At 37.0% G+C, this 25,299-nt stretch overlaps 1 protein-coding gene across 1 annotated transcript in view; it reads left to right on the top strand.

Moving 5' to 3' along the window:
• Positions 1 to 25,299, top strand: part of LOC129778159 (venom carboxylesterase-6) — a 70,823-nt gene that overhangs the window by 21,522 nt on the left and 24,002 nt on the right. The gene's annotated exons all lie outside the window — the stretch shown is intronic.

Here is a 25,299-nt window from a genome sequence, read left to right on the forward strand (position 1 = left end):
AAGGAAGCGAATAGCGAATGGAGTGAATAGCGAATGGAGTGAATAGTGAATAGAGTGAATAACGAATAGAGCGAATGAAGCGAATAGAGCGAATGAAGCGAATGGAGCGAATGGCGAATAAAGCAAACTGTGAATGAAGCGAGTAGCGAATGGAGTGATGATTGTACAGCGCGAACAGCGAATTGAGCAAAAGAGCAAATGGAGCGAACAGAGTGAATAGAGCGAACAGCGAATAGAGATTGCTCTAGCGATTCGAGTGAACAGCTAGTTACGAATAGAGTGAAAAGCGAATTACGAATAGGTGAATAGAGCGAAATAGGGAATAGCGAAAAAGAGAACTGCATCTGTATAATATGCATTTAAAATGTTGATTTGCTCGATTTCACGATTGTGATATCACTTAGAATATGCAAGTTATACGATTGTATGTTTGCTTGAAACAAGTGGTAGACAGAAGCGGTCAGGTTTGAGCATAAAGGGGAAATCTTTGGATTCATCCATTTTCTTGACATTATAGTAACTTTTCTAATCTGACATAGCCAAGTGAGGCCGAGCATTTTAATAATTAATTATTACGGCCACGTGCCCCCTCGCATATTCTTTTAATTTCCTATGCTAGTTATATTGCCCTTCAAATTATTGTAATCAATCCATTTTTTTCATTATCAAGAATTTAGTAACACTCAATAAACTCGATAACACGATAAAAAACACTTTACGGCGCTCTCGGTCTCAGTTAGCATAATGTAGGAATTGAATATTGCTCTCTAACTAACAATTCATACAGGTCACGATCGAAAAAAGCAAACAATTCAGGAGACCTCTTTATCTTTGATAACAAAATGCCAATTATTGCAACGCGTTATCTTTTCCTTACATTGTGCATTTGAAAGGACATGTTCACCATATCATATTTGAAATGAACTATGACCCTTAGCTGCAGTTTCCCCAATCAAAAGTGTCTCAACTAACCTATCCGCAAATGCAATGTTGTCACCATTACTTTAAACGTTGTATCGTGAGAAAAAAAAGAGAAGGTTGTGTTCAAGACACGACCACATTTTTAAAGTAGGACTAGAAAATTATTGTCGGCGAGGAAAAACAATCAAGAAATTTAAAAATGAATTCTTTAGTACGAATATTTAATAGTGTCGATGAATGAATGCTGGTACTGAGGAGCGCGAACGATCCGCAAAACAATAAAAAGTCAATTTAAACAACTTAACTCTCAATATTAACATGTACCGTTGATTGTTCGCTGTCTTGAGCAAAACTGAAACACTGAATTTATTGAATATCCAATTAGTTTTTCAGTATCTCTCATCAATCTCTTATCTTCAACTTTCCAAAAATATATGCTTTTCAGAGAAAAAATACACAAATTCTACTTTGCAGCATTTTTTGCAGAACGGCTACAGAAAATCCGGACTGAAGCAGTAGTGTGGTGGCAGCTGCGGCGGCGACAGTAACCATTGTGGGACAGCCTTTCCTCTTCTGTTTTCGTAGATGAACTCAGCTCTCACCATTGGGAAAGTGTGCTGTATTTTGATGTCTGTATCAACCCGGAAACACAGCTTGAATTCACGAAAATTAAATGATCGATCGGTTATCAAAAGTCATCGATATGTTCGATCATATTCCTGTATTCATACAAGCTCTTACAAGCAGAGCTCAGCATAGTCATAGTCAACTGAGGATAGTCGGCTGACTAACTGACTAACTAAATCCATATTCAGTCGGTAAATGACTTCTGGCACTTCACGCAGTTTCTCCGCCAAAACGACTGAACAGTCAGTCGGGCGTTTAGTCGCTATCTCCCTCTACCGACTCGACTATATCATTCCATTCTTCCCAGTCAAATTGTCCTCAGTGCATTTTGAAGTGACTTCCCCCAAAACGAATTCTTTTCTCTCTCTCTCCCATGCATGTTTGCACGCATCGATGTTTGAGTTCACCGTGGTTTGACAAACGCTACAGGTGAGCTAGATTTTGACGTAGGATTACGTCTTTCGGGAACATATTGGGGTACAAATTGAAAATCGAAGATCGAGCACATCGTGAAAATTGTGACAAAACGCGTATTGCTCAGTCATTTCATTATGGATTGATGAAATTTTTGCGTCAATCGATTTCGGCACTCTATAAATTTGTTTTATATTGTAGAAAATAATATATTTCATGAAACTAACTATCGAACAATTGAGAAATCTCAACTCCTATCTTAACGGAAATACCCACTTCTGATTGGTCAAAATTGGCCACACATGCGGCGGTTCCCTAACAGCGACATCAAAACCAAGCTGCCTGGGGGAAATCGGCAGTGCAAATACATGAAAGTAGGGAAAGCTTTTGTTCCTACCGAAATGTGTTCCCTAATAGAGACATCAAATCCAAGCTGCTGGGGGGAAATCGGCATTGCAAATATATGTAAGTCGGGGACATTTTTATATTGCAAATAAGGTGAGTGATACGATTAATTCTAGCAAATAAAATTTAAATTTGGAACTTTAATGTTGGTGGCTTCGTGAAATTTCATATCAATGACCGATCGTGTATTGGGAAAAAATTAGCACAAGTGTAAGTGTAAAATTATATGTGGTAGCAGATTTATTTCAATTTTCATAAATAATTAAATTGTGTTTATTTTCACCCGAGGAAAGTTTATACGGCGAGAAAAATTGGAACAGTGAAGAAATATTAGAAAAAGTTATTTCCCATATGCTGTACATATAGTATTATATTAGGTGCTGTTGGTCCAATTAAAATTCGCATTGAGTTGAATAAACACTCAGAAAGTAAAAGTTATAAGAGAAAATTACTTTTCCCATTTCAAATATGTTTTTTCTATATTCAAATAACATGTTTTTACTGATGAGAAAAATTGATAATTGTGTTCAGTATTGATAATTATGTTAAATTAAATTGGTGAGTTTTTTTTCTTTATTTCGTCCATACATAACATAGCCGGCATCTCGTCTAAGATCACAGAGGGTGGTTTTCATCATATCTTGTTCCACTTCGGTATCTTTTATCTGATACGCACCATCCAACGACTGTTTACCATCTTTCTGTCATTATCACTCGGTAAACACTGGTGGAGTGAACAAACAAAATCCAACAACCAAACAAAACGGCCCTTTTCAGGGCCACCAAAACATGATCAAAGAGTTTAACGATGTAAATCTTCAAACATATCCAAAATCAACAGATAGCCTAACGGAATCCTTCGTCAACTATGCGGTCGTGTCTCGGACACAACCCTCCTGTGACTTTTTTTTGTAGCGTACACAAAAACTATTCACACGTATAAAATAGCGTGCAGTGTGTGTGCGCTATTTTGCACGTCTAATACTAACAAATACTAATGCGAGGACCTTTATAGCATACTTGATAAATGTCTTAGTTCGTTGCTTTGAGTTCACGATGGGTAGAAAAAAAACCGTCCATTGATGGGGTGATGGGTTTTTTGCATCAGGAATCAAGTTTTCGTTCCTCTTTATATGGACGTGCGTACGCGTGTACAAAATTGATATCAGGGGAAAATGGAAATGTGGATTGAAGTCAGTTGAATGAAGAGGCAGATTTGTATTCATTAGTCGAGTCAGTTAAAATAACCACTGACTGGACTAGTTCACCAGTCATCCTCGCTAGTCAGTGCTAGTCAATTCATTTTCTAGTCATGTCATTTTTTGTTGGCGGCGACTGCCGAAGCAGTTCTAGTCGAAGCGAAGCCACTGGGAGTATAGTCGGTTTTCATTTTTCACCTTCGAAGATTTCGGGCCCTGCTTGCAAGTTATAAAAATCAATTCATTTTTTATTATCTCTGATATACATTGAAAATTTTTGAGTAACTCTGTAGTAGAAAGGTTAAGGAGCCTTGAAATGGAAATGAAATGAAATGTCCGTAACAGTAAACAGTTGAACTTTGTTGATTGATGATTTATTCTTGCCCTTGCGAGAGCACTACACACGCAATTTGTAATGCATCATTTCGACAGTCTTCTTCACAGATGGCACATTCAATCACAGGCGATCATACATTCGTTTTTCCAGCACCATTATTGCTCATTTCTTAACACTTTAAGGACCGGGAAGAAATATGTAAGACATACGCCTGGGACCACACGTTTTGACTTGTGTAAAGTTGTTTGCTTTTGCTTGCAAGTTTTTAAGAGGCTTTAAACTTTGCATTTCATTCGCCTCTATGTGTGAAGTTAGCGGATGAAAGTTCAGCGGATAAAAATTGTTGCGTTCAAGTTTCTGTTCAACATCTTGCTGGATTTAATGAATAATTAATTATTTCAGTTGAAATAAAACGTTTAAAATAAACGTTTTGGTCAATAACTTTTCTCATACCCTTTTCGTTACAATGAAAATTTGGCCAAAGATAAATAAAAATATTCTTTATCGAATGAGTACTATCTCGAAAATGTGTTTTGGGTCCATTCAAATAACTTTTTTTTAATTTTCTTTAAATCAATTTACTTCACGCATACATGTTGTACAGGTTTTGGCCTATAACTTTTCTTAGACCCTTTTCCGACCAATGAAAATTTGGCTAAAGATGAATAAAAATATTCTTTATCGAATGGGTACTATCTCGAGAACGTCCTTTCGAATAACTTTTTTCAATTTTCTTTAAAATAATTAATTTCTCCCATCCAACTTTTTTTTATTAATTCGTTAATTTTTACAGGCTCAGTTACATAAGTTTCAAAGAGCCGAACTCTTAACTGTATATGAAAAAGTTTCTAATTCTATGGTTAGTAAGGTAGAAAACCGATTACTCGCGGTTGACTCCCTCCCATACAACTTGGCCTATAACTTTTCTCAGACTCTTTTCTGATTAATCAAATTGTGGCTGGAAGATAGGTGAAATATTTCTCTATCGAATAACTTCGATAACTCTATTCGAACAACTTTTTTTGATTTTCAAAATTCTGTACATTTTACTATTTTGAACCATGCTCACGTTTCAGTCTATAACTTTTCTCTGTCACGATCAAGAAAAAAATGAATTATGTGGAAAGATGAATGATTCAATTCTCTAACAAATGAGCATGATCTTAAAGGTTGTTACTTGATAAACAATCAATTTATTTCAATTGAAATAATGCATTGTTCATTAAATCCAACAAGACGTTGAACAGAAACTTGCACGCAACAAAAACTTTTACCCGCTAATTTCACACAAGTCCGTAAAGAAGGAACGCGAAAACGAGAAATCTCGTGTGCGATCCGCAAAGTGTTAACCACTTCAATCTACTTTTTGCATCGCATAAAAACAACAATGTGTGCGTGTCATGCGAAAATACAGAAACATTCTCGCCAGTCGACATGAAAATCGACCCGGTGCCCCCGTCGAATGAAATTACAACGCTATTTACTTTTTTTGTTCGTTCTATATATTGTGCAAAACCTCTCAGCATCAGGAACGAATATTGTCTGCTCGCTTGCTGTGTTGGGACTGTAATTTGCAATCTCGAATAGGTTCTAAGTTTCATTTTTTGAAACCGTTGACAGATTAGGGAATCATAATGTATAGCATATCAAATAAATCATAGATAATTTACGGTTCGATTGGTGTGCAAATCATCAAAATTCGTTCGTAGCAAAGTTAGTTATTGACGTTAACTTTGTTTCGCAAAGTCGCAAGCCATGTGTTCTGATTTTGCACCTTTACTGGAGGACGTAATCCTACGTCGTAATATGCGCACAACCAAACCAAACTGTCTCGATTAATTTCGGCAGCTACGACATTCGCGATGACAGATGTTCAGTGTCGAGGTCTGGTGGTGATATCCGTTTGGTGAAGCAAATTAACCACTATCGGATTAGTAGGCGCGAAAGGCGCGTCCACATTATGCCGAATGATGCCGATCGGCCTGTACCAGGCGGCATATTCGATTCGTTATGTAATGTGGACGCCCCAACGAATGCACGAAGCCGAAGCCCCTTCGGATGCACGAAGCCGTCACGAACACACGAAGCACAATGTCGTCAACGCTAATTTACTTCGTTTTGTTTTGGTTCGACTTTCTCGAACCGGACCCACTTGTTTCGGGTTAGGTTCTGTTTGATTGGAGCCAATTTTCGGCACGTCGGCAAGCCCGGGCGGTACGTCCACATTTAGTCGGCTTTATCGGCCAAGGCCGATTAGCGTAATGTGGACGCGTCTGACGGCAGTATGAAATTGTTTAAAATATGTATGACAATGTTTAATTCATATATTTGCCTGCCTTTTCATGTAAATTTCCAGATATTTCCACAAAAACACATCAACATAATTTAAAATCATAATCAGGAACAATTTTAGCTCAGGATGTTTTCACATTTTGCAAAAAAAAAATGTGTTACTCTTGGATATAGATAATGAAAATTAATTTTTGTTCATAACTTTTCCATTATAATTTATGATCCACATATTGAACACTCGATGCGCAATGCTGTCAATGCGAACAACCGACGTCTATGTCATTGACAGGCGACATTGGTAAAATAAATGCTGTTATCTGGGCCATTATGAGCCATGTTGTCAATATTTATGAAGAGTACTTTAATAAGAGACGGAATCATTTTTGATAAAAATTCAGGGATTTTTTAGTGATTGAAGATGTGATTGAAAGTTATGTATTTCATATCCACTATTGCTCAGGGTGGATAACATCGTCAGCATTATTTTCATCGAAATTTGTTTGCGATATTCTATTCGATGATTGATTTGATATAACCAGTTAGGGTTCATTCGTAGTATTGTGGAACACCATTGTTTAATTTGCAACACTCCATTTGTTAGTTTGAAAGATGTCAAAGATGGATGACATATACATCAATTTGTGCCAGGGGCATTGATACTGCCCAGCGGTTCCATTACCTATTGGTCTTTCATATCTGGAGAGAAGACTATCAGAGTGAATCGTGATTCATTACTCATTTCGTCCATTTTCACTGATGCTCTTCGTGGATTGTTAGTATACAAAGTTTCTCAATACACTGTGCCATTCTACGTTTTTTCTATTATGCCAACATTTTGTTGTAAACAAATCGTAGGGGGTCTGGTCCGAAGACGGATGATTCACCATTGAATTACCATGTTTTAGAAGAAATATCAATGGTTCTAATAACGATCTTCTATTTTCTATCAAAAGCAGACGCACTACCGTCCGGTATAATAGGGACAACTTGCGAGAGGGGTGGCTCGCGCGCGTGTCATTCAACGTTTCCATCTTAATCACATTGGATTACGCAAATGACTTCCTAATTGAAAGATGAACGCGGCGGAGACAGCAGAGCCCAATGATGAAAACATTCTGCCACACTCAAGCGGCTGTAATCAATTATGGGAAAAATTAATTAAACCTTCAAACGGAAATTTATGCTAATACGAGTGTTTTGGATGACTGCGGCATAATCGGATCACTGCCAACCATATCTCTCTTAGAATCGAGCAAGTTAAATTGAGTTATCGCAGCCACTGTCGCTACTCTCGAACTTCAAACTAACACGATTAATTGATTCCTCCCCCCACGAGTTAAATTTATTCCGCCACAACTCGCAAGGATAATAATTTCTACCGTGAAAATGCCACATTTAACATCCTCAACCCTAGCACAACAGTTTCAACAGTTACAAATTATCTTGAATAAATATCAAACGCCTCGAAAGTTAATTCCAAATGAAAACAAACGCACTTTCCACTTTGTAACTTGCAAACATTTGCCTTACACCGGCTCCTCCGAGCCCTGGAACCTCTTCGCGACAACGGGAAGAAGGACGAAATGGAAAGCTCGGTCGTCATGAAAATTCCAACTCGGTGCCTGCGAGGTGGAAAGTTCAAGTGCTTTTAAGATGTCAGCTTTCTTCAACTCCCGGTTTTTCAGTTGGTTTTACGCTCTGCAAAATATGAATACACACCGACAACTCGAGCAGAAGAAAAAAAAAATCCTACTGAGAGACAAGAGCAAAGTGATTTCAACATTCCGAAAGTAAATACCACACCAGCCAGCCGTCGTCGCTCTCTTTTATCTGGTCCTGTTCCTCATCCTCCACTCCCGTGGGAAAAAGAACCGTTCATCGTCAGCGTGGATGGAAATGTAATAATGGGAAACAAGTGTGGGCGGGGGACGAAGCGTCCAGATATGATGGGTGGTTGGCCCAACCGAAAAGGGCATGGGAATAAGGAAGTGAGGCGCGCTAAGGAATTCATCAGTTTTTCCTTCTCGCAACAAAAAGACAAATAGCGGCGAGAGAAATTTTCAAGCGAGATATGAATTCCAGCACATAAATTTAGCTTAAAACTTTACTGTTAAATCTCTGCATTATCTCCTCGGTGGCTTCCTTCTTTATTTCGCGATGACGATGTGATGAAAGAAAAACATTCCACAGCCCGCGTGGGTGTGCTGAGGAGTATGCGAGCGGGTAGGGGGGGGGGGATGAATGAGGGAATTTTGAGTAAATGATGAGATATGAAATGCAAACTGAAAAGGGAAAATATGATAAGAATACTGGTTTGGCGTCCGCCTGGGGGATATTTGTTCGTTGATTTTGCACGGAGAAAACATTGGAACACAGAATATCTAAATTTGAGCGTGTTGGCCTCTTGCTTAAACTTCAAGTGCTGTATAATTTACTTAACCTAACAGATTATCAATAATGGGGTCTTCCCTCAGTCTGTTGATCTGTTGGTCAGCAATCTGTTTATTTCCAATGTTGAGCATCAATGAATTTCCAACGCTTTAATGCTGCAATATTGACAGAGAGTGCTCTCGGAATTAGAAGGATGAATGATGCTAACAGGAATGGATCCAGAATTTATTCCAGATTATTTTATTCTGTCAACTGAATTTGAACGTTCAATCAGAATGGAAAACGAGTATAGTGATGCTTCTGAATCCGGACGCTTTTAAATCCGGAAACTTTTTCATTACATTCAATTACATTACATCGTGTCAAAACCATGACATTTTTGCATGTTGAATTAATGTGACTGATAGTTACTATTGTGTCAATTTAGTGTGTCAAAAATCAATTAGAATTTTACAAACCCATGTCCGGAATAAAAAGCACATTCAGAAAATGATTTTAAATCCGGACGGTCAAAAGTTGACGATTAAAATTCTCATTGAAGGAGTTGCATAAGGGTATGTTAGAAGCCTTAGTACGGAGTATGGAGTGTGGAGCAAAGATTTTCGATCCGGGAAACCGCAAAACTCCTCGGTATACTGGACGAGGTCGATTATATGACCCGTTTCTATGTGCGTGGATAACTTCGTAACTTTGTCTGTAGCGCTGTCCCACATTAATAGAAACTTAACCCCTTTCCTGTTGACCGAATGATCTGAAATTTGGAACACACCTTTATCTCTGCAGTCATTATAAAACTGCATATTTCATGATCTTGAAAATCCAAAATGGTGGTCAATATATCAAAGGGCTTTATTACACACACAGTAATTTATGAAAATTATAAATCCAAGATGGCGGCCGCTATAAAATGGCGGATTTAATATTTTCTATAAACCCCATCAATAGGAGTATCAAACGAAAGGGCTTGACTAGTAGAACACAGATATTTATGACAAATTCAAATCCAAAATTTTGGATTCACTCCCATTTTGGATTTAAATTTTTCATAAATAACTGTGTTCTACTAATCAAGCCTTTGATTTGATACCCATATTGATAGGATTTTGAAAATATATATATATGGCGCCCTCTTGTAGTGGTCATATTGTAAAAATACAATAAATATTTGAATTAATAATACAACTTTTGTACCAAACGTGTTTCCATTCAGTCACGCTACTTATGACGCACCCGTTAATAAGTTCAACAATAATTAATAAATAATTTCTCTCAAAGAATTGCGAAGAAAACTCGTGTCCGGATTTAAAAGCAAAACTGTCCGGATTTCAAAGCATGATTACAAAGTGTCCGGATTTAAAATCAGAACACGATGGGGGCTGTCCACATACCACGTGGACAGAAAAAGCATGATTTTAGACTCCTCCCTCCCCCTCAGTGAACAAGCGTAGACATTTTCATACCCCTCCCCCTGTTGTGTGTTATTAGAATAATTGAGGAAATGAGTGAAAGGCGCATAAATTGAATTTTAATTCTATTTAAGTTTATTTTGTTTCAGTACCCTGCCACGCTTCTATAAAGGCTATCTGGTTTGCCAACACGGAAACGCGCAATATACAGTTGAACAATCCGCATCCGAATATGAAGCACACAATTCCAAAAAAAATATCTTATTATTCTTACATATTCAATATTAGAAAATTAGCTTTATTTAAAAATCTGGAAATGTTAAAACTTTTTTTCCGATCCGCCAATTGCTGTCCCGATCCTCCTAATTTAAAAAAAAAGTTTCATTTTTCCAAAAAAAAAAATAGCTTTGAAATCTGTTGCCCGATTGAAAGCAGTTTTTGAGAAATCAATCCACTTTCTATGAAAATTTGAAGAAATGTTCAAACTTTCTCCTAAACTGAATAAAGCATCGAACACGTTTATATCTGTTCAAAATATTGTTATATACAGGTTGTTAGGTAGCTGATCCACATTGTTTCAGGAGATGATAGAGGATCACATTTGATGCAAAAAGCATTCCTCGTTTATGGTCAAATCTCAACTAAGAAACAATTATTGAACTTTCCTTGAGACCGATTTTTTTTGCCTTAAACTGATTTCAATTAAAAAAAATACGCTGTTTAGCACGATTCAATTTCTTTCATTTAAAGATGAGGAAATTTTGCATAAAATTCTGTTGAGAAATATTATTTTAATATTATATTATATTGAATATAGTGGATGATAAAAAGAATGATAACAGTGTGGTTCCAAGGAAGGAATTGTAGAGTGGTTGAAGAGCTTTAATTGGATTGGAAGAAACAATTTAGTTTATCATGCATTTCTGGAAAATTGGGTTAGAGTTTTTGGATTTTTACCCAAAAAAACACAACATTTCAAGAAATTTCTTTACTTCTGAAAAGTACTTGGTTCTATTAATTTAAATTTTTTACAACTACATTCTATGCAAAATTTTATTATCATTCAAATGAGCAGAATAATCATTATATGTAGAATACTTTCTATATTAGAGTCAGTCCAAGGCATAAAATTGAGCTCAAGAAAAGTTCAACAACTCTGTCCTAGTTGAGAATTGACCATATGCGAAGAAGATTGTTTTCAACAGCATCAGGATAGCCTCTATAAGTTCCTGAAATATTACGAATCAGCTACTTAATTCCATGTATATTTTTATTAGAATACTGGCTCATTTGTTTTAAGTTTAACGAATAGTGGTGCATGGACAATCTCATACAAATGGATATATTGAACAATCTCAAATTAAATCGACAAATGACAGAACATGAGTATTTTAACATTACAAAAGAACCTATTTAATATGAAAAAAAATATTTTTTAAATATCTCGAGAATGACTGCATTTAGAAGGAGATTAATAATGAGCTTTTTTGTTTTAAATCACATCCGGATTCATAATTTGTGACTAAAAATGTTTGTTAATATACAAATATTCGAAGTTTCGAAAATTCATAAAAATTCGATGTTCCACAAAGTTCTTCAAAAATAGTTTTATCATCTTAGACTTATTTTTAAATTTTCTACATGACTTTTATTTTTTATGAAAAAATTAAAAAATACATATTTTAGATATTGCAAATTAAAGTATTTTTTTGGAAATAAAAAAAATACCAACAATTTAACAGTGTATATTTTTTTCACGTTTAAACATCAATAGTCTATAACTCTATCTAAAGCGGCTCATACATCTACAATATTATTGCACAACATAGGGGGTTGTGAAATAATATTGAGCGTATGTTTCTGATATTGAAATGATGTACAATATATTGTAGGATATCAAAAAATTTAGATAAACCCTTTTCAAAAGTTACCCTTGAGTCCAAAAATTCTCAATTAGTGTGGAAAACTCATATTTCATCCAACCCAAACGGAATACAAACTTTTATTCGAATCAAAAATACATATTTCTAAAATCCGCATTTTTAGAACGATTTCATTTGAAATTGCACTATTGGTTCCTAGAAATTGACGAAATTAAAATACTTTGAAAAATGTATTTTACACGCAATTCTGTATGAAAAACTATACAGACATTATTATCCTATGACTAACTGCTCTCGAGATCGATCATTTGACTGGGCAGCACTCTCAGGCGGCTCAATCCATTTCTTGATAAATACAGAGAGTTTTGAAATTCTTGAATATGTAACAGATTTTATTTAATTTTGAATGTACAGGTGATTATATTTAAAAAATATGTTTTCTTCCTGTCCACGTGGACTCACTCTAAAACCCCTTCCTCCTCTTCGTGGACAAGCGTGGACATTTTATTACCTCCTACCCCTCCATAAAATTGTCCACGTGGTATGTGGACAGCTCCATGAAAGAAATTTCAAATTTTTGAACAAATATAACATGATTTTGTGGAATTCTGTGATTCATAACCTAGATGAAGGACTTCTAATCCTATAGGAACGCTAATTTTTCATGCTATGATATGTCAATATTTTTAAGTAGTTGAAGTCATTTTCGTAAGCGCTTAAGCGTCCGGATTTCGATGCATTACTATATGCCTTCAAATTATTGATATAGAGGAATTCCAAATGAAATCGTCCTAAAAATGCAGATTTTAAAAACTTGGATTTTTGATTCGAATGAAAGTCTGTATTCCGTTTGGGTTGGACGAAATATGAATTTTCCACAGCAATTTGGATTTTTTTAACTCAAGTGTAACTTTTGAAAAGGGCTTATCAATTTTTGTAAGAGAAATCTTGATAATCTATATCTCAAAAAAATCGAATTTTTGTATGTTAACAATCATTTTTAGCCACAAATTATGAATACTGATGTGATTTTAAATAAAAAATCTCTTTATCAATCTCCTTCTAAATACAGTCATTCTCGAGATATTTCATAAAACATTTCTAATTTATTGTCTTTATTAATTTTATTATTTTTATTTATATATGTATTTTTGAATTTTTATTAATTTTTTCATATAAAATAGAAGTCATGTAGAAAATTTTAAAAATTAGTTTAAGATGGTAAAACTATTTTTGACGAACCTTGTGAAACATCGATTTTTTATGAATTTCAGAAACATGGAATTTTTGTATATTAACAATCACTTTTAGCCACAAATTATGAATCCTGATATGATTTGATCAATAAAAAATCTTTATCAATCATCTTCTAAATGCAGCCATTCACGAGATATTTAAAAAAATATTTCTAATTAATTATCTTTTTTATAGTAAATAGGCTCTTTTAATATGTTTGTCGTGTTATACCGTCATGCTCATGAAATTTTTGAATTTGCTTATAATTTTCAACAACTTTTCCAAATACATCATTAAGGTAAAAATATATGTTTAGGAGTTACGTTGAAAAATATTTGAAGACATGTGGGTTAAAACTCCTAAACATAACATGGGTAACTCTTAACTCCTTTGGATTTGCTCTATAGTGTAATAGTCAGACGATCTTGTCCAAAGCCTTTTTTTTTTAAAGAAGTTTCAATTCAATTTGAATCACAGGTCTATTTATTTATTACAAGAAACAAGAATTTGATTTCTTCATACACTCGACAAAATAATTAAAGAAACAGAGTGCGAAGTCGAAAATTTTAAGTGATTTTTGACAAGCTATAACTTCGTGAAAAATCAACGTATATCGGTATTGGAATTTTTTACGTACATTTTTTCATCTTGGTGTGTGTAGGTGTAGTGAGCAACAACATCGGGAAGAAATAAAAAATCGATTTTCTTTGTTTTTTCAAGAATATTCTGGACTAACAAAATTTTTTGCTGGCCAACTCAACAGCAAATACAATTAACCTTATCAACCAGTCTTCATTCGGTATCGAGAACGATCCTGTAGGACCTTCCCACACAGAGATATTCCAGTTTAAATGAAAAATTACCTTTCCGTTGTTGATGATGATCAAATCAATAAAAAACCATCGCACCGCAAATTGAAAGGCAGTTTTGAAAATTTCAATAAATTCTGCACAAGATAATTTTTTTACTTTGACGAAAAAAAAGTTATTCAAATTTTTTCCATTGATTCCAAAAAAGTGCCATAAACAGGATTTTTCTAGTGATTTACAAAATCCACTCTAATTCTGCAAATATTGCAGTAAGTTCTAATGTTTGTAGGCTCATTTTTAGCCTAATCTATTCCCTAAACATCTGTGACCATTTCATATTGATACGTTCCGTCGTTTTTTCTAGCCGATTTTTCAAAGTTTGGAGTAAATTAGAGGAGCATTTAATCGCAATCGCATCAGAAGTACAAAATCCTATGCGACTCTCAGAACGAACAGTTCGTAACTTTCGTTTTCATGCGTTTGTAGGTACAAATATTGTAAGGAATGATGATACTCACACATATACATACGCATTTCCACACATACACGCACTCTTCACCTTTCCGTCCAGCCTCCAATTTGGAGTTTCCCTTAATGCTTCAGAGGATTTTGAAATCTGAGCATTTCAAACTTTTAGTTTAGCCAGTGTCGGAAACATGATTAATGTTGACGAATTATTCACAAATAGCAAATAAACGAAAAAGCTTACGTGATGTGAAAGAAAATGTTCCTAAATCTCTAATTTATAGTGAACAGCAGTTCTGGGCAAAGTCATATTCAACTGAGGATAGTCAGGAGACTATGAAGAAATTCGCCTTCGCATTCAATTGGAAATAAGTTTTTGCCTCTTCCAGCAGCTTCTCCGTTAACATGACTCAACAGTCATTCGGGCGTTCTCCGTATCTCCCTCTACGACTAGACTATCTCATTTCATTCGTCCCCGTCAAATAGACTTCATTGCATATTGAAGTGACTCGTCCCAGACTGAATTCGTTTCTCTCTCTCATGTATCACGTATGCATGTATCGATGTTTGAGTTCACGATGGGTAAACAATAAAGTCGTCCATTAGTGGTGTAACTACTTTTTTGCATCAGAAATAAAGTTTTCGTTTCCCTTTTTTTTCCAACATATATATTTTTATCAAGGCTCATATGGCGTTAGCCTCACGGGGCCGGGAGTTCAATACTTTGACAATTTTTCTTATTATCTATGTTAGTAATATGTAACCGATTACTCGCGGTTGGCTCGAGGTTAGTATTACAAGTGTTCTCATAATTGGTATGTTGCAGTCTTCGATGCTCTGTACGTGTGCCCGACACGGGATACTTCCTATTGGGATGCAGCTGACCATTAATCAGCAATGCCCCCCTAGTCTGTACCCCATATCTAGCGTGGTGCGTCTTTCTCGACTCGAGGAATCCAGGATAGAATGGTCACTAACCGGCGCAATCATCAGTTCATGTAGAGTTGTCATGAGCGGTACAACCTTTGGCTCTTGTTGAATGATCAGTGGACTGCACAACCTTTGGCCCGTGTATCTGTAAAGAGTGTGTGTATGTATTGCCGCGACTAAGTAAAAGTTTATCGATCTGATAGGAGGGATATAAAACGAGGACACAACGAAGGAAACATCATTAAACGTTGACATCGGCGTTCCTGAGGAACAGGTATAGATGAAGCAGAAGATCAGGATCACGGCTACCTAAGATATCCCGGACGGGGATCTCCGATTGTCTGCCTTGTGCTCTCAGTGCTCTAGAGAGCTGAGAGCGAGCAGTATGGAACCGGATACACGACCAGACAACATGCTCGATGTCGATGTCGATGTCGTTTCACTTCATATGGACGTTAAAATAAGATTGTGTACGTGTGTAAACTGATTCGTGTCAGGGGGAAGTAGAAGTTTGGATTGAAGTTAGTTGAATGAAGAGGCAGGTTTGTATTCATTAGTCACGTCAATTAGAATAATCATTGACAAGAAAAGTTCATCAGTCATTCTCGCTCTCAACGCTCGTCAATTCATTTTCTAGTCAATTCAAATTATGTTGAAGGGGAATGCTGAAATAGTCCTAGTCGAAGCGAAGCTACTGAGAGGAGAGTCGATTTTCATTTTTCATCTTCGAAGAATTCGGGTCCTGGCTGTGACAATGGTTCTGATGGAGTCTAAAATATTAAAGAACGTGAAGATTTTATCCACAATGTCAGTCAACTTCATAAATCCCGATCGGGAACTTGTTGCTGACGCTAAAACAGGGACAGTTGGGGATTTCGATGCCCCCTCGAGTGCTGGGTCGTTCGAAGGTGAAGTATTCCCACGGAAGTTAGGACCTCTCTTTCTTTGTATTTGATAGTTTGTTTGTTTGAATAACTTTGCATTTCGTTCGGGTTTTAAGCGTTCCTTCAAAGAGCGCTTCTGTTTGTCCCAGCGACTCTTGTAAGTTTCACAAGCTGTGAGCACGCGTGGGGTTCCCTGGCAATATGAACACTTATGCTCAGTAGCACTGCAGGATACGCCCAGATGTTGCGCTCCGCAAGTGACACAACGCTCCTTGTTGGCGCAATAAGTTGCTGTTTGACTAACTTTGCATTTTTTGCATTTTGGCAAGTCATGGGGCTTTGGCACGAAGAGTCGCACAGGTAGCCTCAATTTGTTCACCATAATGTAGCCAGGGAGGTCGGAACCAGCAAAAGTTACTCGAAACGTGACAAAACGTATGAAAACCGTACTTATGAAAATGGTCATCTCGATTTTACATACGGGACGGTGAAAGGTTGCCTCGTATTCCGGGAAAAAAGATCCCAGAGTTCCAAAGACTCGATTTTTGACAAACAAAATTTCAATATGACCGTAGATCTCGACGTTTCATACAATTTCAAGACATTAGGCATCAAACATTTTTTTTAAACCCCGATTTCATGTACTACATCCGAACAGTCAAACAACTTGCTATATATTCACAACCGAACAAAAAATCGGAATTATCTCCTCATAATGAGCAAAAAATCAACGAATATTTTTCTCAGTGAACACACTGCCCGGAACCCTCTAACGGATGGGGTAACAACGTCTTCTAGGATACGATAAAATTATATTTGCCTTCATCGTAAACCAGACAGATATATCCTCTAATGAAACAAAAGGGTCCTTCGGTTGGTCCCACTTAGGTGTGAGGTTAAGTTTGAGTTACGTTCCGCTGGCTGTTTGCGGAATCGGGGAGATTTGTTTCTTTATACTCGCAGAGGAAAACAGAAACGAAAATGAATAACAAAAAAAAACACCGCCACAGCACTCTCATCATAAGTTGATCAACACCAAAGAAACGAGACGAGCGTTATTTTATTTGTTTTCTTTCATCTTAAATTTTTCCCCCACTGGGCGAAATAATTGAGCTCTTATCAGATTTGTATTGATAGCAATCGTGTATTATAGAATCTCGAAACCAGATATAATTTCAATAACCGTTGTCAGAACTTCTCCATGTTTATTTTCCGCTCAGATAAACGCTAATGATAATTGGAATTTTAAAATAGTTACGTGGATGCAATAGCCCGTAAGTTTCATAAATAAATTATCATCCAATTTCACCCCGTCATCGGAGATTGACGTCAAATTTCGTCATGCATCACGGGGGGGAAATGGACGAAAATGAGCGAACCCTTGAGCTGGGTTCCTTCCATTTCGCATAGCCCATAAACCTGGTTCGTTACAATGTGCGAATTGGAAATGCAATTAAAATTTCCTCCACCATTAGAGCCGGCGACGAGCGAGGCGATGATAATGAGAATATTATCGTGTTATCCCTTTTTCAATCTCTTTCCGGGGTGGATTATGTGCTTTGCTCAAAGCTCCATCGAGCGACCTCGATACCTTCTACCCCCATCCCACCATTTCGAGCTAACGAAACATGCCGGAATTGGATGGAGCTTCACACTTCGGTTGGTCTCAACCCGAAACTAACGCGGCAATTTTATGCGGGTTCATTTAAATGCTCTTGAATTTTGCAGCTCGGTCGAAGGTAGCGGTGGAGAACAAAATAATAATCAAACAATTTGTCACAACAAATGGCCAATGTCAGCCTGAAATCGCTTGACGATGATGTTGATGGTGACGATACCGGTGGTAGCGATGGCGACGGCTACATGATATCGTGGTTTACGTGTTTGTTTTAGCAATGGACTACATGATTGATACATCTGAAGGCGAAATATAAGCGGTACAGAGAGGCTGCGTGTCACAGCCACCGTAGAAGCCTCTCAGATTCATTTGTAATTTATGAAGCCGGCATAACTTACATAGGAGACAGAAAAAAACCGGTGCTTCTAATCTTGACGTTACGTGAAGTGGCTTACTACCTTGTAGGTTCGCAGTCATGCTTCATGTCAATTTATGATAGACCTCTGACTGTTGGGTGGATAAAGATTAATGGCTGTTTTTTCTACTGATTTTCTATATAGTTACATTGTTAGAAGCCAGCATGTAGAAGGCATGATTTAGTTCAAATACAACATCAGTGCACGATATATCGATTAGTTGCAATAAGTTGCTCATACTTTCGTGAATGACATAGCACTTATTATATGCAAATTGAAATTCTTGATTTTTATTTGGTACTGTATTTTTATTACTTACTGATTTCTAGCAGATAATGTATCAAACTAGTCACAGTTGTTGCTCTCATTCAACAGCGTATGAGCTCTCATTAAACAACTGTGAGCATGACTGGAACATTTGTCACACCATATAAAATGTCAAGGTTTGTATCAATCTTTTCCAATAGATTTGGTTGAACTCGTTTCCTTTGTGGCTTGACACTGAGGGCTTGACCTTCAGCCCACAAAAGGTTTTCGCCAAATTTACGAAGTAATGTGCTGGTTTCAAATCCATTAGCTACTCGTTTATACTGGACTAGCTAACCCGGCAAACTTCGTCCCACCCAAAAATTCACGTTTTCTTACTATGAGCAAGTTCATGGGTCCAATCGCAGAGCTGTTCATTGATTGGTCTTCTAATCGACCCCGTTGAATTTACCTTTTACTGTGAAATTCCTAGTATTTCTAACAAAACTCATCATTATAATATCAGATTATTTTCAGACATAATTCTCGTTCAAGATTTTTCAACCACTTGCAAATAACATGTTTGGAGTGTGTTTCATCACATTAAATTCCATTTACAGTTTCTAAAAAAAAATCAATTTCGCTAGTGCAAGCATCAAATGGACTAACAGCACTTGTCACTATGTAATTGTAGAACATATGGGAATTTAATTCTCCGAATTTTCCCTTTTTCCTTCAAAGTTTTCCGAAAATTCTCAATTGTCATGTTTGATTGGAATATTTTTGGTTGAAATATGTGTAATATTTTTATGGGACCCCCTCTTCATTCCAGAGGATGGAGGGGTATCATACCATTATGGAAACATTTCTCATACACAAAAACCTCGAGTTATGCAGAAGTTTGTGTTTCGTTTGTCTGGCAGCCCCCCTTAGAGAAGGGGTGGTGTGTATTCACCAGAGAATCGTGCCCCGTGCCAAATTTGGCTCCATTTGCTTGATTAGTTTTCGAGTTATTCAGAAATTTGTGTTTCATTTTTATGACAGCCCGCCCTTAGAGATCGGAAGGAGTGTCTATCCACCATAGAAATACTTATTAAATCCTAAAACCACCACATGCCAAATTTGGTTTTGATTGCTTGATTATTTCTCGAGTAATTCAGAAATTTGTGCTTCATTTGTATGACAGCCTCCCCTTAGAGAGGGGGGTGGAGTGAATAAATTTGCGTTTCATTTCTATGGCAGCCCCCCTTAGAGAGGGGGAGAGGGGCCTCAAACTATCACGCAAACCTTCCCTTTATTGTTTGACCATGCCTTGACAAATAAGGAGATATTCACATCAATGTGTTATGAAATATTCGTTTGTTGCAGCGAACCGTCAGTTGTCTCGCTGAAATCATTTGGAATTCTTCACAGACATTAAAATACGCAGAAAAAACGGAACAGCGAAACAATTCCAGCTTTGCACCTAGACCGGACGAAAGTATAAAACATGATTTTTGCATTTACTATTCCAGTACTAGCACAGAGTGAGAGCAAGTACAGAGTAAGCACAGCCTTTCTTGAGGCTTAGCGTTAGTTTAATAATTGTCAATGAAACCAAATAAACAAGCTAGGAAGGAAGGAAGGAAGGAAGGAAGGAAGGAAGGAAGGAAGGAAGGAAGGAAGGAAGGAAGGAAGGAAGGAAGGAAGGAAGGAAGGAAGGAAGGAAGCAAGGAAGGAAGGAAGGAAGGAAGGAATGAATGAAGGAAGGAAGGTAGGAAGGAAGGAAGGAAGGAAGGAAGGAAGGAAGGAAGGAAGGAAGGAAGGAAGGAAGGAAAGAAGGAAGGAAGGAAGGAAGGAAGGAAGGAAGGAAGGAAGGAAGGAAGGAAGGAAGGAAGGAAGGAAGGAAGGAAGGAAGGAAGGAAGGAAAGAAGGAAGGAAGGAAGGAAGGAAGGAAGGAAGGAAGGAAGGAAGGAAGGAAGGAAGGAAGGAAGGAAGGAAGGAAGGAAGGAAGGAAGGAAGGAAGGAAGGAAGGAAGGAAGGAAGGAAGGAAGGAAGGAAGGAAGGAAGGAAGGAAGGAAGGAAGGAAGGAAGGAAGGAAGGAAGGAAGGAAGGAAGGAAGGAAGGAAGGAAGGAAGGAAGGAAGGAAGGAAGGAAGGAAGGAAGGAAGGAAGGAAGGAAGGAAGGAAGGAAGGAAGGAAGGAAGGAAGGAAGGAAGGAAGGAAGGAAGGAAGGAAGGAAGGAAGGAAGGAAGGAAGGAAGGAAGGAAGGAAGGAAGGAAGGAAGGAAGGAAGGAAGGAAGGAAATTTAATAATAAACACTTTAATAGAATAATAATTGTGGTTTTCGACAACAGAATTTTTTATGTTCATATTAAGGCTCAGACTCTGCATATGGCGCTGTGCGATCGTTGTATACATCGACTTTGAAAAAAAGTATACGGATTAGTGAACGGTAAGATATAGCACAGTGATTTTCAACCGGGGTGGAATTCACCCCTAGTGGGGAATTTGGTCATTAAAAGAGGGGAATTGTGCAAGGAAATACTACACAATTATTTCGCATTAAAGATGACAATGATTAGCAAAACCAGTCACAAAAAATAATTGGATACGCTAAAATTTGCGATCCTTGGCAAACATTCCAAATCTATGTTCAATTGAACAACTTCGCAATGTTTGAAAGACTTTCGCCAGTGATTGATGATGGAACAGAGCACGAAACAATACAGAAGGCCGTAAAAAACGTAAATTGTAATTTGTTAAGACTTCAAGTTAAACTTGAAACATATTTTCCATATACCGGAGAACAACATCTGACCATGGTTTGAAGTGCCTTCCGTCTGGCAGTTTTGAAAGTTTCGGACTGATTTCAGCACAAACTTATCGATCTTAAAATGATTCTTATCCTGATATGCGGAATAAGCGTTACGAGTGTTGTTGTCTTTTGCATCGTATTTCTGTGAATCTGGTTTTCCTACAATGCTGCTGATGGAAACAAAACACCGTAACTAAGTGGGTATCGAAGATGACATGAGGTGTGCTTTTCGATAACGTTCTCAAGAATTACTTTTTTGACGGGAAATGTTCAAGCGCAGGTGCCATCTGACTTGACATACTTTATAAACCTTTTTGTAATCAGATATAAGTATAACATCAAGGTTGGTGCGAACATAGCTCGAAACTCGTTTGTATACTTTCATAATTTTACTGATATGTTACACACTTTCTTTCAAAATACTGTTAGGGAGAAGCACTGGGATTAGTTTTTGTGGGGAATGGAGCAAAAATTGAAACCACTGATATAGCACAACTGTTTTTTTTTATAGAATTAACGATTCGGTTGGTTCGTAATCATCAGAATTGGTCCGTGGCGAAAACAGTTATTTACGTTAATCTTATTTCATTTAAACGGAACTTGTTTACTAAGTCAGCAACCTTACTGAAAGACGAAGTCCAACGTCAAAACCATTGAGGGTTTTCGTAGACATATACATACTGATTAGATAACCATGAGTCCAATTCCAGAACTCTCCATTGAGTGATCTTTTAATTGATTTTCAAAGCTGAGGAAGTTTGAAGTATGTAGGGGAGGGTGGTCCTGACCTGACTCCCTAAATTGCCCCCACTATGGGGCAAAAGTACGCATTTGTCATTTTGTATTAAAATAGGTTTTTGTCTAACTACAAACAAAACTCGAGAAATTATTGTATAACGTTTCGAAGGTAATATATATAGTTACAATTTGGTCAGCAAACTGCATGTTATTTGCTTTTATTTCAAGAGTTATTGGACGACAACAGTTAGGTGCGCACCTTTGCCCCGCACTACTCTATTGGGTGGAAGAACTTTAATAGCGGAAGTCGAATATCGGAGTTGGTCCGTCCCGGGCGCCCATGATCATAACAAATATATTATATTAAAAAAAAAACATAATTTTGAATGAAGGTAACTTATGGTATTATCTAACAATATAAGTCACTATGGAATAGTTCATGTTATAGAATCTTTCTTGGTTTTTTATATTCATTATTTCGTCATACTGCATCTTTCATTTCTGTCCTGAAATGTAAATTGTAAGTCTCGAAAACGAGGAAGTTACGATCGAAGTACAAAGTTTTGAGCGTTAATATCTCTCTACCGAATGAACGAAGTTTTATGAAAATAACATTATTCGAAAGATAAAAGATCTACGAGAGATGTTTTTTACCTAATGGCCATAATAATGGTCACATGTTTCGATAATTCAGAACTGCTTCGAAAGCTAACTATTCAAATCATTATAAATAGCGATAGCTTCTTGGAATTTCATTTCACTCCCGATTGTTCTGCGGCTGATGCATGATGCGTCAGCTGGCCAACTTCTGCCCGTTTCTCTTTTGCCGTGATGAACGGACATGTAAAATCGTTTGGGTAGAATATGATTTTGCACACATTTGTGCAGTTAACTAGGTGTACCCGTGATGATTTTTTATATCACGAAAAGATATTTCGGATGTACGGAGGATTTAATAAGGTTGTCTTAAGGATTTCAGTGTCGAACGTCAAGCGAAAGAATATCATTTCGTATATATTTGAACAAACCGCAAGACAATTCTAAGGGAAAACAAAATAGTTATTCATTTATAGACAATTGATTTAGATGCAACTTCAAACAAATTATTACTAAGCCAATGGTAGTACTACGTTAATCTTGCGGTTATGTCACAGATATAACACACTCCTAGTTTTTCCGTTTTGGATAGGAAAATTTGTAGATTTGAATAACGACATCTTTCAACCGCTGGAAGGTCAGGGTTTAGTTTTCATGAAGTCCCGTTCGCAGGCTATCCAACCATGTCAGGATCAAATGATGGAATTCAGGTTTTGTTGAGAAAGCAAAACAAAAAAGTCGTATTCATGAGGTTTATACACAACTCTATGGGCTTATGAGGACAACATGATTTTGCTAAGAATCTACAGTGTGTGATATTTTTAGAACTGTTTAATCTGTTTACTCGTTTTTCGCCGTTTCAACTGATCGTTGAGAAATGTTTCTAAGCCACACAGGTATGTTGTTAAAAGATTATCGCAAATTCGATGGAGTGCTAATTATACTGCTGTGAAACCAAATTATGGGGTGATCACAGCCACTGGGGTATTGTTCGACTCAAATACTGGATCAAGTGCACGGTCCCTCCTGAAGCGCTGTACCGCATGAAGTAGATCTAGCGCAGAATATTTGCAAAACAAAGGACCATCTAAGAGTAACGTTGTGATCAGACTCAATGCACTGGTAATTTTTTTCGCTGTTGAAAGGACAGTCTATTCGAAACGGCCATTAAGAAGGTTTTATTAAATCCATTGACTAAACATTTGCTACTGGAAGAAGAATTCCTAAGATACTTTTAGATAGCTAGATAAGATTAAATGAGCAAACTAGGCGAAATATCTCCAGACCCGATGGAAGAAGGAACGTTGGAATGCATTGGTAATTTTCATCAGAAGTTACAAGAACGGTTGAACAAGAACGACCTAAAGAAGAAGCTCGACACTTGTTATGAGTGAGTGAGTAGTTATGAAGGTCGATTTGACAAACTGGCAACTACGAAATTTCGAAGAGGTAGCTTTTGCTAGAGATACCAAGACTCCGTAGACATTTTGACACCCAAGTAACCCGCCCGAGTGTCACCCGGTCACGCTACGCCACTGGCTCAGCGAGATTCGGCTGAGTTTTTTGCGGGACTCAAATTCAACTGTCGGTAGCCAGAAACTAACAACAAACAATGATGAGAAATGAAGCCATTATAAGGGAATAAAGGGATTTGTTCAGGATTACTTTTCACATTAGCATAGCACAAATTTATTCAAAGAATGAATATCTAGATGAGATACCAGTGAAAGAAAGCGTGTTGGCCTAGCGAAGATGTCCACCTTCAACTTGCGGATAAATTATTAACATTGGTCGAATTTTGTTTCCAGACTACTGTTACATGAGCTATATTGTCTTCGAATTTGAAGACGCGCATAATAGAAAATGACAACAAAAACAGGTGCCAATGTAACATAGTATGATTTTCGTAAGGAGCAGTACCATCCGAAATATAAATTAATAAAAAAGTGTAATATCAAAATTATATTCAAATTTTGACATCCTGTTCTTCACGTTCCTACTGATGCTCGTCGTTGCTAGGCCGCTGTGCTAGCTGACAGGAGAATCACAAAATGGAGGAAGGGCGGACCTTGCGATGTAATGTTTCTCTTCTTTTCGGAGATTGAATACAGAGCTACCAAAACTTCTACCTCAATAAATTTTCTCATTTCGTTTCGTTCTATATTTTGGGTTACAGTAAATCGGAAGTTATAGTTGAATGGGGAAGGTTATGAAAACATCGATCAGATGAAAATATGATGGGACCAAGGCGGCAAAGAGATGAACAAAGAAGTTAGGCATTACTCTCGAAATAACTATGAATATTACATTTTTTCATTTATATTTCTATTATTAAATGTTTTTTGATACATTGATTCATTGAACCATGAACGTATTGGACATATTTGAATCTGCCCCATTTTTAAATGACATAAGCTTCATAAACGAATTTTCTAACCCGACGAGAACTGTTTGTTTCTTGCTCATGTTTCTCGCAGTGAGCCTCCATTATATTTTAAACGTTTATTCAAGAACCGCGTTTTTTCCAAAAGCAGCGGCATATTTATAGAGAGCCTTAACTCAAACGTCCTTCCTGACGAACTGCCTCAAATAGACGGCTCATGTGAATTCACCCATCTCTACCCTATACGAACTCAATTGAATCTCTAAATTATGGATCATAATTATTCATTACTTCATATACACGTCC

Source organism: Toxorhynchites rutilus, chromosome 3, assembly GCF_029784135.1.
Source record: "Toxorhynchites rutilus septentrionalis strain SRP chromosome 3, ASM2978413v1, whole genome shotgun sequence".
NCBI lineage: Eukaryota > Metazoa > Arthropoda > Insecta > Diptera > Culicidae > Toxorhynchites > Toxorhynchites rutilus.